The 15,233-nt window shown below is 42.2% G+C and overlaps 1 pseudogene; it reads left to right on the top strand.

The window, feature by feature from the left end:
* Nucleotides 1–10,270: 10,270 nt before the first annotated feature.
* LOC112913849 (epithelial splicing regulatory protein 1 pseudogene) lies at nt 10,271–11,872 on the top strand (annotated as a pseudogene).
* Nucleotides 11,873–15,233: the final 3,361 nt, after the last annotated feature.

The following is a 15,233-nucleotide window of genomic DNA, read 5'->3' on the forward strand; positions in this document are numbered from 1 at the left end:
AACGACAAATACCCACCATTTGCTTCAACGTGGATGGAACTAGAGGGTATTATGCTGAGTGAAATAAGTCAATCGGAGAAGGACAAACAGTGTATGTTCTCATTCATTTGGGGAATATAAATAATAGTGAAAGGAATATAAAGGAAGGGAAAAGAAATGTTGGGAAATATCAGGAAGGGAGACAAAACATAAAGACTCCTAACTCGGGGAAATGAACTAGGGGTGGTGGAAGGGGAGGAGGGCGGGTGTTGGAGGGGAATGGGTGACGGGCACTGAGGTGGACACTTGACGGGATGAGCACTGGGTGTTTTTCTGTATGTTGGTAAATTGAACACCAATAAAAATTAAATAAATAAATAAATAAATAAATAAATAAATAAATAAATATCTTATTGCCAAAAAAAAAAAAAAAAAACAAAGATGTTGCTATTGCCTTTGTCATGAGAAATGTGAAAACACAGCAATGACTCAAACAGACCTCCAGTTTTTAGAAAATATGTGAGTTCTGAAGTAGCAGCCAGGAAATGTTTAAAAAATGAAAAATTAATTTAGAATGTTAAACCAGGTATAGATTCAAAGGAAGGGCTGACTTCCCTATATATTTAAATCCAAACAAGTACTCCCACCCAACTGCATGTGCCTGATAGGCATCCATCTCTCTTTGGCAATGCCTTAAAATGTGTACTTTTGATATACTACCAAATCCAAAGAACAAGATATTAAGATAGGTGTGCATATCTTCAAAAAGTTTGTTACTCAGGAACCTTCACCTAAATAGTTGTGTCTGGTAGGAATATTAGAAGAATATAAGAAGCTGAAATTCAGAGAGCTTGGTTGCCAAGAGATGAGAACTACATGCATGCATGCATATAGTTTGGAGGGTGCCCATAGACTTTATTTATGAAACCAGTGTGTAGCCCATTGGCATTATTTGTCAATCTGATGTATTTTTAATAAAAATTGCAATAAATTATATATTTGATTCCAGAATTTTCTCATGTCTTCTTACATTTTATGCCCAAGCTCTGAATGCCAAAGATGAGTTGCCAGATATTAGTCATGGACACAGTTAAATCAAGATACATGTCTTGCATTTTGCTATTAATTTTAATATCATTGTCTCTATTAGAAAAGCATTTTGAACTCCAATTAACTATTTTTAATAATTTTATTTTGGAGGATGTAGGAAGGAGAGATTGTTGTTTACACACACACACATACACACACACACATACACACACACAGACACACACATTCTTCCAAGGCTCTCCCTGAGAAACCAAGAGTAGCTTCATTTCATTTCATTTCATTTCATTTCATTTCATTTCATTTCATTTCATTTCATTTCATTTCATTTCAGAGAGATCTCCACAATCATCTCAGGAATGCATGGTGTTTTCTTAAACACATGGAAGTCTCTTATGACCACCTCAAAGGTGCATTATGTTTTGGGGAAGATAGTAAGTTAATACTTGGTTCCACATAGAAAATACAGTAACAGGGATCCCTGGGTGGCGCAGCGGTTCGGTGCCTGCCTTTGGCCCAGGGCGCGATCCTGGAGACCCGGGATCGAATCCCACATTGGGCTCCCAGTGCATGGAGCCTGCTTCTCCCTCTGCCTATGTCTCTGCCCCCCTCTCTCTCTCTCTGTGACTATCATAAATAAATTTAAAAAAATATTAGAAAACACAGTAACAAAAGTGCACATTATTCCATTGGGAAGAAAACACTGACAATTTTTGGGGTCCCCCAAGGGAAATTAATATCAACCAGTGCAGTCGATCATGCCTCCAATGTATCTCTCCAGTCAGCTGGTAAACCTCACAGCTCCCATTTCACACAAAATGACTGAGTCTAGTCCTTGTTCATGGAATAACTACCTGAGAACTTTCATTTCAACCTGTCCTGTTTATCCTCATTACCAGCAACATGGCACTTCTCTTTAAAGAATGTTGCAGGGCTGATGGTAGGAATAAGGGTGAGGAATACAACTAGAGATGTTGACAGATATTTCACATATGATGTACAGGATCCGAGGCCATCTCTTGTTGTTTCCAATGGTTAAAGGAAACAGTGATCAATTCTGGTCAGAGCCATCTGTTTGTAGATGGCAGACCCAATAGTTAGTTACATTTAAGGATCTAATATTTGTTTGGGAGAGTTGCACTAGGGTATTTTCCTTACTGGGTACAATTCCAGGGATGACTAAAAGATAAAGATCACTAATTCTCCCTCATTCTTCTAAATCTTCAAGAGGTGTTCCCTTCCCAGATACCAGATCTGCTGTTCTTCTACTGCTGCCAAATCTATATGTCCCATTCCAGTAGCCATAGTTTTACCTATTTTCAATCAGCACTTAATAAAAACCAGCTCTTACAACTGAAAACGTGAGTGTCTAAGGAAAAATGGAATTGTTATAAAATGTACAGACATCTATTTGTCCCTTACTTTGTGGACCAGTATAAGGGGAACTTGGCAATCATAGTATATAAGTAAGTGTTCATACTCCTTATGATCTATTATCACATCAACCCATCAAGAGAATACAGGTAGCTGAAACAGAATTGTTGCCATCATTTAGCTGCCATACTAAGGTGCGTGGATGGAGGAGGGGAATGGAGATAGAATTATAAATTATCTAATGGATTTTTGAGGAAGATATTTAAATACCAAATTATATCGAATGCTTATGAATATTAGGGTGTGTGGAAAGTCTATCAAAACATTAATTACCAACCGTTGTTGACTGGCTTTGTGAGAAAAAGGTGCATTGTTACCATATGGGAAATTGTCCAGAAAGCTGAAAACATAACACAGTTTAGTTCTAAGAGCCATAATTATATGGCTAAAATCAGCTGATCATGCTGGAATAGCAGCACCATAACTTGAAAAAGTGCCTTTTTTTTTTTTTTTTGGCCATCCCACTAAATAGTCTTGGCAGAGAGGCCAAAGTTCTGGTATAGTCAGTATGTCAAGAGTAAGCAGGGGCCATAATCTGCATCAAACTATTATGCAACAAATGGACTAACTTTTGTCAAGAGTCACAAAATCTGGCACACGGTTCTGGCCTCTGCATCAGAACATAGATTTACTTTGTGCCCAGGGCCACATCTGGTATAATTACAAATACAGGCAGTAGCACTGATAATCTGGATATTGAAATATCTTAATCAGAGATTGACTTCATTTGTTTTCTTCAGATAAAGGGTCCTTACTGTGTGTATCTTATGTGAATGATCCATAGAGTCTAATTAGTAGCTATGATTTGTTTCCACCATGTATATTCCCCAAGAGTGGTATCTAATTTTTCAGTCTGTAGTTTTGAAATTGGAAGACAAAACAAGAACCCAACCTCATGGCAATAGCTCAAGAGTCAGTGAAAATATAACAAGTTTAATCAAGAGGAGTATTGACCAGATAAATGACAACAGCTTTGGGTCCATCCCACTAAACAGAAAGACCATGTCATTTTCAGTTCTGCACAGCTGATACTGAGATGGAACAGCTGCCATGTCCTAGTGGATGCCACCAGGTTTCACCTCAGCCAAACTATCAGTAAACCTAGTCAGGTATTTTGGGGAAACTCTATGAATTGAGGACCCCATTGAGTCAGTAGCTTTGCTTCAGTCAAAGGAGGAAAAAATGGAGTTTTCCCTAATGAGGTAGTTGCTACCTTTTCATATAAAACTAAAGAGCCACTGGGGCCAGGCCAAGTCAGCTGTGTTCTTGAATATAACTTTTCCATTTGACTAGCTAGATTTCTGGGCCCTATCTTCTTTGTTAATTATTGAGTCTGAGTTGATGTACACCTTGATAGGAATTTTGATTTGGGAGTCATAAGACCTTCATAGTTCATGTACTCAGTTTATACAATAGTTTAATAATAAGTAGATAGCTGCTTTTGAAAATAAATGGGCATGGTAGCCATTTCAGAGAGATAACGAGTACAAATCCCCAAGGAGAAGGCTGCTTCACATTGCAGAGGTTCCAATTTTCAATATCATCAGTCATGAAGACTCATACTTAAAAGGATTATTAGTAAGCATGGTGGGATCCTGAAGTTCCCAGCACTTCTCTATACATGGCTTTTTTTCGGGGTGGGATGAGAGTGGGGGAGGAATACTTCCTGGTAGTTATGAGAAGAAGAAAATAGAAGCATTTAACACACTGACTCCAACTACATATTTAGGTGTAAAAGCAATGACAACAATTGTGCAGAACTAGTAGAGGTTACAATAATATCTTCCATGAGCATATTTTCTTCTTTGGGGCAGATAAAGTGAAGAGCCAATCATCTCAACAAAATAGGGAATTGAGCTGCATTGGGGATGCCTTATAGATATAGTTAGACCCAGGGTACTTCTGCTTCACCTCAGTTCCACAGATGAGTTCTGCGATGGTCTGAATGTTTGTGACTCCCTCACATTCATATGTTAAAAATCTAATGCCCACGGTAATGGTATTAGGAAGTGGGGCAGTTGGAAGGTGATTAGGTCATGAGGGTAGACCCTGCATGAACAAAATTAGAGCACTTAGAAAAGAGCTCACATAGAGTTAGCTGCCCTTTTCCACTGTATGAAGATACAGAAGCCAGCAGTCTGAAAGCTGGAAGAGGGTTTTCACCAGAACCGGACTATGCTGGTATGTTCATCCTAGATTTCCAGACTCCAGAACTATGAGAAAAAAAAAAATGGTTTTTTGTTTGTTTGTTTTTAGTGATTTTATTTATTCATTCATGAGAGACACAGAGAGAGGCAGAAACACAGTCAGAGGGAGAAGCAGGCTCCATGCAGGGAGCCCGATGTGGGACTTGATCCCCGGTTTCTCCAGGATAGAGTCCCACATGGGGCTTCCGGATCACACCCTGGGCAGAAGGCGGTGCTCAACCACTGAGTCACCCAGGCTGCCCAAATGTTTGACGTTTATAATCCACCTAGTCTGTGGTATTTTGTCATAGTAGCTTGAATGGACTAACACAGGCTCCTTTCAAAATTTTAATTAAGCCTAAGGTTCCTTTTCCTCAACCCTGAGAGTTCTAGCCTCCAGAAATTTTGAGCTGAATTTTTCACCCCATTCCAAGCAAATTACCAATTTGTTTAATGAGTTAAGGGGAGATCAACCTTGGCTTTGTTGTAGGCCCCTTCATTCTAGCTAGATCTGAGCTCTGTGAGACTATGGGAGAATTCACTGCACTTTTCTGGCCTAGTCCACTGACCCAGAATTCAGAAAATGCCTCATATTGAAAAGTCATCTTGTGTCTGGTTCAGGTGCATAATATAGTGTGGTAGATTGTACTTACCATAGATGACCACAACAATAACTCTCATGCTACCTGTTCTTTATGCAATGTGACTTTGATATTCTTTCCATTGAGGGGTGGAATCTATGTTCTCTCTCCTTAAAACTGGGAAGGATTTTGTTTCAAAAGTATGATGGAGGGCAGCCCTGGTGGCTCAGCGGTTTAGCGCCGCCTTCAGCCTGGAGCGTGATCCTGGAGACCTGGGATTGAGACCCACGTGGGGCTCCCTGCATGGAGCCTGCTTCTCCCTCTGCCTGTGTCTCTCCCTCCCAATCTCTCTCTCTCTCTCTCTCTCTCTCTCTCTCTCTCTGTCTCTCTCTTTCTCTGTGCCTCTCATGAATAAATAAAATAAAATCTTAAAAAAAAAGTATGATGGAAGCAACACAACATGAGCTCTTGCTCATAAAATGTGATTCAGCTTCTGCCTTTCTTGCTAGATTCCTTCCCTCTTACAGCTTTCAAAGGCAAAGTTAACAATTCAACTGTCCTGAGGCCACCAAACTGATGAATTCCACACTATTCCACAGGGATTACATAGACAAGCTCTGGGACCACATGAACAGAGAGGGAGAGAGAAACAGAGACATAAAGAACCATCTAGCCCTCAACTATTCCATCCTCCTACTGTTCCAGCTCCAGTCACATCTGAATACAACCACTTGAGAGACTCTAGGCCAAAATAACCCAGCTGATATTTCCTGGAATTCTTGTCCCATAAATACTATGATAAAATAAAGATTATCATTGTTTTAAGTCAAAGCTTAAGCCTAAATTTTGAAGTGATTTTTTTCTAGAGAAACGTATAACTGGAACATCCAGTTTCCAGTCTGTGATGCCAGCACCATAAGATGGTCAAAATTTCTGCTGTTTCTTTTTATCCCTATAAAATTTGTCTGCTAGGGCCAAGAGAAACACAACCTGTGCCAAGATCTGGCAAGTTCCTGGCTGGCAATCATTAAATCATTTTCAAAGGCCTTTTTCTCTGGAATTTTAATGCATCTGGTCCTTGTTGCTACAATTGGTCTATAATATATTTAAAAACACAGTTATTCATTCATTTGTTTATTTATTTGCAGTTTACTCTTTTATTTTCTAGTTACCACAGAGGGATTCTTGGCCTGCTAAGACATAATCCATTCTGTTCTCATTCTGTTTGAAGGCAAATATCCCCTTCAGTGACTATGCCTACTTACAGCTAAGTTTTACCAATGCATCTGTCACTATTTAGAACACACGCACATACACATACACAAATGTTTTGCTCAGTTTGTTATAATACCTGTGTACTAATCAATATGCTAATCTATAGCACTCAGTACAGAACCTAGGATTTTCTGACTCCAAAATTAAGTTATAGATATGCTATTTCTTATCTTGAATGATGGATATATATTTTTTAACGTCATCATTTCAGAGGGTTATAGAACTAGGTAGTAAAGGCAGTTATACCCAAAGCAAAACAGATGCCTTCTAAAAAAGCTGCCCCACTTCTCAAAGACCCAGATTGGATCATATAACCATATACAAACCAACCACCATAGTATATCTGGGATGTAGTAGTTGATATAAACCAGTTAAGGCCCACTCCTGTATTTGGGGGCAGGATGATCACTAAGAATTTTAAGGTTCTAGTTTGAAGGAGGATGGAAATATACTAATTATAGTATAAAATGATTTCCATAATTTCTACTAAGAATATTATATAGCTATCAGAGGGTTCATTGTATATACTATCTAGTTAACCAGCTGTAGAAATGGAATGGAGTACAAATTAGAGAAACACCACAAATCCAGGAATCTGTTTACTATGACTCCATCTACTACAAATTTGCTGCCATGTCACAGGATATAGACATTCCAGAATACTCACCATTGCATTGCTTACCTATGGCTTCATAGGTTCCTATTCATTCCAAAATGATGATTCTGAGAAAAGACATATTGTCCTAATTTTGTGTTTAAGCCAGGCCCCATATCTAACTTCTTTTAGATTTATCTGAAATATTCAGATGCTCTAGTAAAAGAACAACAACAACAAAGAAAGAAAGAAAGAAAAGCCAAAAAGTCTATGTATGTCTTTTCCTTTTCAGTGCAATGTTAGTCATACACTTTTACTTTCCTACATAAAGTATAGTTCAGTTTCTCAAGTACATCCAAGGCATTAGAAATCAAATTCAATTGTGTTCCAGACCTGCATGACCATGGCTAAATTATATCTCTTGCTTGTGTAATAAGTTACTATAAATTTAGTGATTTTACACAACCAAAATTTATAATCTTCCAGTTCTATATGTCAGAAGTATGGCATGGATCTCACTGAGCTGAAATCAAGGTGTTGGCAGGGCTGCACTCCTTCCTAGAAGCTGTAGGGAGAATCCTTCAAAGCCAGTAATAGACTTTTTTCTGTCTGACTGACAACACCCGGAGTGTTTCTCCCATTTTGATTATATTGAACCCATTTTAACAATACAGGATAATCTCCCTATATCAAGAACCTTAGCCCTAATTACACCTCCAAAGTCCCTCTTGCCATGTAGGGATTCACAGGATCTGTTGTCACAGGGTGGAGGTGTGTGTTGGGGCTGGGGGTAGGGCTTGAATGGAGTACCTTGTTTATTTCTGACACAAGTGAATGCCAGAACAGTGGCAGGGGGGATGAAGGTGTGGGTGTCAGAATCTAAGCTACACTCCACCTTGCAGGTGAGGAAGCCATTTACCTGTGTGAACGTTGGGCTATTGCCCCCAGTACCATGATGCCCTGCACCTGGTGCATACCATGTGTGGCTTCCTATTGTACATCGCCACACAATCTGAGTATCGGGGTCATCTGGAGGTCACGGCCCCGCTTTCATTAGCGGGACAGTAGCCTTCCAGGACCGCCCACTCACCCTCTTCCTAGCGCTGGTCTCCATCGCTGATGACATAGCAAGGTATGTGCACCCACGAAAAAAGGCGTCATTCACCAGGTGGATGGTGCCCCAAGTGGTGCAGGTAGGCCAGGTTAAGGTAGACCAAGGGAAGGGCAAGGGAAAAGGGAGGGAGTCGGCTGCAGGCTGACCCGGATGGGCTTCAAGTGCCCCCCCCCAAGGACTTTGAATAGGGGCCCCCTGTCACTGGCTTCGCTCTGGGCGCTGAGTTGCCGACTGATCTGGCCTTCAACGGCCACCCCCCTGGTATTGGCAGTTCCAGAGTGGCTTTGGGGGAAGCAGTACCAGCATTGGGGCGCGTCAGGGACTTCTTATTCCTTAGGCCCCCTATCAGCCGGGCCTGCTGCCGGGAGGGTGAAAAGCATATCAGGGTCCACCATCCAGATGCTGGGCGGGGTCGGCAACAGTGAGAGAAACCTGAAGGGTTCTGGCAGTGAGGATCGATGAGGAACCCCAAAGTCCTTCTTACCCTAGTCAGAGTCCACGTCGTGATGGGGACGGAGGATTGGGACTCGCCCCTGGAGCACCTGGCCGCCCATGCCATTGGAGCTGCCGGGGACAGAGGTGCCGGTACCGGGGATACAGCCTTGCGGTGCTCCAGCTCTCTGCTCGCAGGGGCGCAAGGCAGTAGAGCGCGGCGCACGCGGCCAGGTGCGCAGGCCTCAGCTCCGCAGCGCGGCGGTGCGGTCAGTGCGGCGCATGCTCAAAGGAGCAGAAGGGGACTCCACCTGCCTGCGGAGCCCAGAGCCCACCTCCTCCCGCGGCGGGGGTGGGGTCACCGTGGGTGAGAGGCCCGCGGCGACCGGGTGCTGCAGTGGGCTCAGCCTGGTAGGCTCCAGGGGGGCGAGAGAAGAGAGGGCACGGCCACTGGGGACCAAAAGCAGCTCCAGCTTTTTCTCCTCCAAATTATTGCTGTCTGACCCGAGGGCCTCTGCCCAAGCTGCAGGCTGCTCTGCAGGCTGGGCGTGGCCACCACTTTTGTTGGGGGCAGGACTGGGAAATTGCCCCGCTGGTCCTTCCACACTGGAAGCTGGAACCCCGGTGGGAGCTACTGGGAGCTTTCTCTGGGACACTTGTGCGGGATGTGCTGTGTGCTCTGCTAGGCTTGAGGGCTGCCTGGGGATCCCATCCGCCTTCCTGACACCAACTGCAGCGGCGGCTGCCCTGTTTACTTCCAGGGATGGTTCTATAAATTCCTATAAATTCTGCCCCAGATTGACCTCCTGGGGGACCTACCTGCCTGCCTTCTCAGTCCCGTGAGGGGCCTTGGCTATGGTGGGTCTTTCAGAGCATTTCGGGATGCTCCTGGGAAGGCCTGGAAGGTGCCATCATTGGGCTCTTTCTCAAGCTGCTCAGGGAGCCCACTCTTTTCTTTGCTCTCAGCCTCCTGAGGCTCTGCTAGGACCTGAGGGGTCACCACATGCTCTGCAAGAATCCCGGGTTTTGCAGGGGGACTAGGCCTTCCAGGAGGAGGGCAAGTGGAATGCAACTGGGGAACAGCCTGCCTTCCCTAGAGCCCTCACCCATGAACACCTCATCATACTAGTCTAGCTTTTGTTTTAGGGGACTATTGAGGTCACAGAGGCTCAGATGAGTCACGAGGATATCTCCTACCTGATGAGGTGCCTCATCAGCTTCCAGAAACTCATTGGGGTTAGAGCTGCCTTTGACCAGCACTGTGAAACTATTGATGATGAAGAAGATGGCATCGCCAAGGCCTTAGGGGAAGATGTAGCAGTAGCAGCAGGGCCTCTTGAGCCTGAGAAAGCCCACTGAGACTGGTGGCTCCAGCAACTGTACCATTTACCCTAAGAACTCTTCCATGGCCCTTGGAGCCTAGCAGCTGCATGCTTCCTGCCCAGGGTGTGAAGTATCAGTCTGCTGTGGACTTGGGTGGTTAGCTACTGATGTTTGCACCAGGAGTAGCTCAGAGTGGAGGGTGGGGGACACTCTCTTTCTCACAGAAGAAGTTTTAGCACAGATTTTCTCCTTACTTCCATCCCACTTCACTACCTCAGAGCCAATTCTCTCCCTACCTATAGTCATGACAGAGTCTCTGGATTACTTGATAATGCTTTTTTGGGGATCACTACCATTTACAGGGGTCAAGCTGGGCTCCAAAGAGAAGGAGGTGATCCTACTGTTATGGAAAGTTGTGGATTTAGTCAAAAACAAATACACAAAGTAATTAACACAAAGTACTAGTTAGACTGGATCAGTTGGAACTGATGGAGAATTGTAAAGATCCATGCCAAAAACCTATCCTCCCAGCAGCAAGTGGACCCAACTCTGAGATAGTTTAACCAGTCATTTAGCAATGAACTAAACATTGAGGTAGGAACCTCCTTTTGTCTCTGTATTGATAGGCCACCTCATGTCAGGCAAATCATGAGGCTATACCCGATGGCTTTCAAGAAGAATGTATTATTGCCTGAATATTTTTTCTTCTTTTCCTATCTTTGAAGAGAATTCAAGAAGTGTTAGCCTGGTTCATACGATATGGATAAACTAGATGTTGCAGCAATGACACAGTATTTAAATTTTGAGAATAGTTCAGTCTCTCAGTATGGAATCTCTCAAGTTAGATGTGGGGAATATAATTTTAGCAATGATTTCAGAGCCCTATAATCACAGGTTTTCAGATCCAGAGATAGTAAGTTCCAAATTTGAAAGTGGCTCTTGCAGCAAGATGGAACTTACTGATGATAACACTGTAGTCAGAACTTAAGGTTTACCATGGCAGTCCAGATCAAGATATTGTGGGATTCTTCTAATGACCTGACATTGCTGTTGGAAGTACAGTACTTTGTCTGAATGCCCAGGGTGATAGGAATAGAGAAGCCCTGGTTGGAATTATAAGTGAGGAGCATAGAAACCTAGCACTGCAGAGGCTCAAACATCACATGGAGACCCATTATATTGTGGTTTACAAAGCAGCAGGTGATGATTTTCTTAAATTTGCTTGTGGTACATCCAAAGAAGTAGCCCAGTTTCTCTTTAAGGAAAAACAAGTCATCATCTGCATCTGAGTTCTCATAACTGATGAAGTAATGGCCTTTCATCATTGAGGGGAAGGAAGACATCTTTTTTTTGTTACTTCCCTGGACAGTATAGGCCAACAGGAAACACTTTTGTCTTCTTTGCTCATGAGAAATGAGGACAGAACACATTGAGGAAGCATAAGGATTTTCTGGGTAAAAGATACATTGAACTCTTCAGGAATATAGCAGATGAAGTTCAGCAGGTGGTGAATCAATTCTCAGTCCCTCTCATTCCTCTTCTAACCATTATTCCAGTACTACTTCAGCAGTTTGTACTCCTATAAATGTTAAAGACCATTTACACCTTTGAGATATTTCCTATGCAGCCTCAATTGAGGACATCTTGGACACTCTTGGGGGAGTTTTCTACAGATACTCAAACTCATGTCATTCACATGGTATTGAATTATCAAGGCCACCCATCAGGAGATGCCTTTATCCAGATGATGTCTACAACTAAAGCATTTATAGCTGCACAGAGTGTCATAATAAACCTGTGAAGGACAGACCTGTTGAAGTCTTTTAGTTCTGCTGAGGAGATGAACTTTGTGTTCATGGAATATTGCACATTTTGTTTGTTTTACATTCACCAGTTTATTATATAATAAAACATATGATAAAGGATACAGATGAACAACCAGATGAAGAGGTACACAGAGTGCGGTACCAAAGGGTCCAAAGCACAGGAACTTCTGTCCCTGTAGAGTTGGGGTGTGCCATTGCCCTGGCATATGAATGTGCTCACCAACCCATAAGCTCTCTATAACTCATACTGATTGAGATTTTTTTTATGGAGGCTTCATCAAATAGGCATGATTGATAATTAATGCCATTTATAGTCTGGGGGGAATGAGAGATAGGGCTGAAAGTCCCAAGATTCTAGTCATGGCTTGGTCTTTCTGGTGACCAGCCCCCATCCAAGAACCCACCAAGAGTCACCTCACAAAAGACACTCCAGGATATTCCAAAGAATTTTCCAGAGGATTTAGAAATCCAGTGTTGAATGTTACTTAGAAAATTGCAAAAGACTTAGGAGTTCTGTAGGCCAGAAGTTATTTAGGCTTGACTATGTAGGGTCAAGATCAAAATGGGCCAGCTGGGCTCTTATCTAGAGTTCATTTGTGTGTGTGTGTGTGTGTGTGCTGGCCAAATAGCCAGAGGTGGGGCCAGTGAGTTCCAGACAGACCACCTTGCAAGTGATTACTCCTCACCTTCTTTGGGAGAGTTAAATGCTGACTCTATTTTGAAAGCTCCTAACTGCAGCTTCAGCTGTTGTAGTTGAAGGGAACATGGGGACCCTACCTGCATTGGAGCTTTTGCTCTCTGCATTCCAGATCCCACTCCTGTGCTCTGCCAGGTAAGGCCTGTGGTTGCAGAACTTTTTAATCTTCCTTAGCACAGAAGCTACCTAGACTCTTGGTCCCAAAGAAAACAAGTAAACCAAGAGGATGTGGAAGGTGCCATTTCTGTTCTTCATCTTAGAAAGCACATCACCCTGAATCCTGGTAGGGGTTAGCATGGTCTGGCCAGAAAATCACATTATGATTTCAGGTATGGAAGATGGTGACCCTAGGTGCTTGTGAAAAGCCCTATGAATATGGAGGCTTGATATCTCTGGTACCAACAAGTACAGAGAGGATCTGTCAACTCCAGAGGGAATAGTCCATGACCAAGAGGAAAGTCAAAGTACTGGAACACGTAATGTGGAAACTAGTCACTCCATGGAGAAAGAGGATGTAGGGACACAGACAACATTTGAGAATGATGGTTTGGTGACAGTGACTTTGGTTGGAATCATAGTTGAGGGTCATTGCATTCATTAGTGGGATCATCATTGCAGTTGAGTGAAAATGTTGGAAGGATACTCTGAAGAGTTAAAGAATTGTGCCACTCTGCTCACATGTTTAAAAAAAGAGTTTCCAATTTTTCCCATCCCTGAGCATGTGAGAAAAATGACTTATGGAAATGCCTGGCCACTCCACTCAAAATCCATGATGATGCCTCCTCTTGTCAATAGTAACCAAAGAAAAGATAATTTGCAAGACTTGTTTCTCTAAGCATTTGTCTTCTGACTTTTTAAAATATATATATTGTAAAAGGTGATTTAAAAGAAAAAATACGGGATCCCTGGGTGGCGCAGCGGTTTGGCGCCTGCCTTTGGCCCGGGCCCAATCCTGGAGACCCGGGATCGAATCCCACGTCGGGCTCCCTGCATGGAGCCTGCTTCTCCCTCTGCCTGTGTCTCTGCCTCTCTGTCTCTCTCTGTGTGACTATCATGAATAAATAAATAAAATATAAAAAAAAATAAAAGAAAAAATACATAGAAAATGGAAGAAAACTATATAAACTGATTTGTAACAAAAAAAGACAACATGTTAGAAACTGTGATCATTCCTTTGCTCTAATCTTTCTGTTATTGTTAAAAGACAAAGGGGATATTTATACCAATGGTCTTTGGGTCTAGTGCTATGTCAGTAAGTGGCATACACATTTTGTAATTTCTAATCTGTTAAAATCTACACATTTCAGGCTACTTTACTGTATTTTTAAAGCTTGATTTTATGAGAATACTCAAGTAGAAAGACTAAACTGGATAAAATGTAATGACCGATTCTCTTTCACTTATTTTTATAAGATTATTTATTTATTTATTTATTTATTTATTTATTTATTTATTTATTCATGAGAGACAAATAGAGAGAAAGAGAGAAAGGCAGAGACACAGGCAGAGGGAGAAGCAGGCTCCATGCCAGAAGCCCGATGTGGGACTTGATCCCAGGACCTGAGGATCATTGCCCTGGGCCGAAGGCAGGAACTAAACCGCTGAAGCCACCCAGGTGTCCCTGTCTTTCACTTGTCTAGATAAATCATTTCAAAGGCATCCATTTTTAATCCTAAATAGGAAGTTTATACTTTGGAGAAGACATTTTGTTTCTCACAACAAGGACACAGGTTTGCTTACTGCCTTCTCCAGTGACTTGATGACTTAATGACTTAGTGACTAAAAGTTTGCCCCTATTTGCCACATGCACTTCTTTTGGGTGATGAGGAGGCAGAACTAAGGAGGCAGACTTCTTTCTTTTCTATAGCATAAGTCCTTTAAATTGACTATTTTGTTCTGGAATATGGAGCTCTTTGTCTTATATTCAGAGAATGCTGCTAGACACCCAATGTTGATGCAGGCTCAAGTGTTCTAGAAAGCAAGAACCATGATGGTTACCAAACAGAAAGAAACCCTGTGTGTGCCTCTAGTATGAGAAGTAGAACTGATCAGTTTTCTAACATTTACTTCTGCTTCAGAGGATGAATGTAGGAAGCAAAAATAATCTTGCAAATACTAATTTTAAATATATAACTTAAAAATAAAAAATATTCCCAGTTAGGGTACCTGGGTAGCTCAGTTCGTTGAGCATCAACTCTTGATTTTGGCTCAGGTCATGATCTCAGAGCTGTGAGATGAAGTTCAGCTTCAGGCTCTGCACTGGGTATGCAGCCTGCTTAAAATTCTCTCTCTCCCTCTCCCTTTTGCTTATTTATGTGCAGGCACTCTCTCTCTCTCAAATAAATAAATGAAACAGATGAGTATATATATTTTTAAAAGTATATATGTATATATATATTTATGTGTGTGTATTTATATAATATGTATTTATATATAAATATGCATAATTCTTGCTTGGGCCAAGAAAATTGCTAGCTAAAAGTAATTATTAGTGACTTAAAGCTCAAATCTAATATCAAGAGAACTGCTAAGTAGCCCTGTTGGACTTTCCTCACAATGTGGGAAAGAAAAAGTCTGCAACAGGGGTGCCTGGGTGGCTCATTCAGTTAAGTAAGGATCTGCCTACTGCTCTGGTCATGATCCTAGGGTCCTGGGATCAAGCCCGTCATTGGTCTCCCTGCTCAGCGGGGAGACTGCTTCTCCCTCTGCCCCTCCCCCTGCTTGTGCACATTCTCTGTCTCTGT

Source organism: Vulpes vulpes, chromosome 1 (genome assembly GCF_048418805.1).
Source record: "Vulpes vulpes isolate BD-2025 chromosome 1, VulVul3, whole genome shotgun sequence".
Lineage (NCBI taxonomy): Eukaryota > Metazoa > Chordata > Mammalia > Carnivora > Canidae > Vulpes > Vulpes vulpes.